Here is a 2,316-nt window from a genome sequence, read left to right on the forward strand (position 1 = left end):
CGGAGGAGCTGGAGGAAGTGTCTGGAGAGAGGGAAGTCTGGGCATCTCTGCTTAGACTGCTGCCCCCGCGACCCGGTCCCAGATAAGTGGAAAAAAATGGATGGATGGATGGATATATACATATATATATTTTGCTGTATTACTGTGTCTTTCATGACGTTTCTGTGCACTATACACATCCAGACCAATAGTTGCTGGAGTGCAACTGTGGCGACCGGACAGACAGCAGGTGCAGCTTCAGAATTAAACAAGCCGGCAGGTGGCGGGAATGCACCTTCGGTTGGCTTGCAAACCGCCAATGAACACCAGAAGAAGAAGAAGAAGAAGAAAAAGAAGAAGAAGCTACGGTCTGGGTAATACGTCTGCTGTCCTTATCCACAGGTATGTCGGTAAAAGTGACTGTTAATTTAAACATGGTTCTAACTCACTCTAAAGTAAAACGAAAGTGTTGCGAACATACTGTGATGGTTTCAAGTCCTATCTTAACTTTGCTAATTTGCGGGTGTTGGATTGTTTTTGTTTCTCAGTGAAAGAGGAAAAAGGTATAGACATAATTTGGTCAGTGATGTAGACTGATTAAAGTTCCATTTTAGAGGTTGGAGAGCCTTCGAAGGGGCATTTTTAATTGACTTCTCTGGCGGGAAACTCTCTTCTTGGTAAGCTAGTTCAGATGTTCTGGGTGAGAAACGGGATTAGCCGGTGCTAGCATCCCGCTAGCTAGCTCAGCTGCATAGTTAGCATTAAGTAAGTAAATTTTATTTATATAGCACCTTTCACAGACAAGGTCACAAAGTGCTTTACAAAGTCAAAAGATAAAAAGAGATAAATAATATACATAAGCCTAAAAATACTCGCATAGCACAACAGAATTTATAAAATGAATAAACCCAGTCAATTAAAAAACTGTCTAAATAAATTTGACTTCAGCTGTTTTTTTAAATCATCAATAGATTCAGTCATATGTAGAGTCAAGGGTAGGACATTCCACAGTCTTGGAGCGGCGACCTGAAAAGACAGGTCCCACCGAGATTTAAAACAAGTTTTGGGGACCACCAAAAGACTTTGGTTTACAGAAGCATTAGCTCCCCTCTTCCACGCCGGAGGTCGCTACATTATTTTGTGGTGCACACAAATATGCGCCATCACATTTGGTATTATGAAGACTAAGTCAATAGTCAAGCTTTACTTCAATTACACTTTTAGAGCGTGGTCCCTATTTGAATATTAAGAGACTGTATTCCTGTACAAATGGGTTTAGAGTAGTTGCAAGCGGAACCTTTGGCATCGAAATGTTCTGTTCCGGACTGCCTAATGCAGACCAACTTCCTTTTCCTGTTTGGGAGCTAGCTAGAAAATGTGCCAGCATTGCTCCAAAACTTTACCTTTATTTCACAGGTCAGTACTCGGTTGAAACGATCATAAATGAAAGATTTAAGCTTCGCTTTACTTGTTTACCAGCGAACGATATTTTTGTGATAATTTGTATAACTTTGAAGTCTGTTTGGGAAAGTTTGAACAGCAGCACGTAAGTCCTGAAATGTGACCGTTTTACACTGCTATTCTTGCGTTGCTTTACGCTAGTAAAGGTTTTGAGATTGTAATGCATACTAGAGTAGTAGTAAAACGAAAGTGTTGCGAACATACTGTGATGATTTCAAGTACTTGCTGTTGGTTTAAAGAGTATTTTGGTACTGTTGAACTAGTGTTACTTTTACCGCGAATTCATTGTTGTTCAGTAACAGATAATTCAGTACGTAAATGTGTATTCAAAGCCTTTTTCAAGCATCGTAATGTTTTAAAGTGCTTTATAACATGTATAAATGTTCAAGTTATCTTAAGTTGACGTAGAGAGCCAATCTCAGCTTTGGGGTACACGCCATGCTTAGTGTTTACATAGATGGGTTGAACTGCCATGTGGTGGTGATGTTCTCTTGATGTGACCGACCGCTGGGTGTGCGCGTGTGTAGAGAGAGGGGAGATACGCTACGGCAGGAGCATGTTAATGTTATAAGTGTATTTTAAGCACTATGAAGGTAACATGGATTAGTGTTAGTAGGAGTGAGTGTATTAATGTAAGTTTATATTATTTTGATGTTTAATTATTGTGTATTGTTCATTATGTATTATTTGCCATTATGTATCGTATTTTTGCACTTTATGAATCTAGTTATTCATCTTATTGTGTTTTTTGGATTAGTTTGTATTTATTTCAGTATGGTTTCTGTATTCTAATTGCAGCACAATCTCAACTATCAATCAAAATTGGACCCATCTGGACCACACAGAGAAATGCTGTACTTCCTGCTGGTCAGTACT

Source organism: Monopterus albus, unplaced genomic scaffold (genome assembly GCF_001952655.1).
Source record: "Monopterus albus unplaced genomic scaffold, M_albus_1.0 scaffold362.1, whole genome shotgun sequence".
Classification (NCBI taxonomy): Eukaryota; Metazoa; Chordata; class Actinopteri; order Synbranchiformes; family Synbranchidae; genus Monopterus; species Monopterus albus.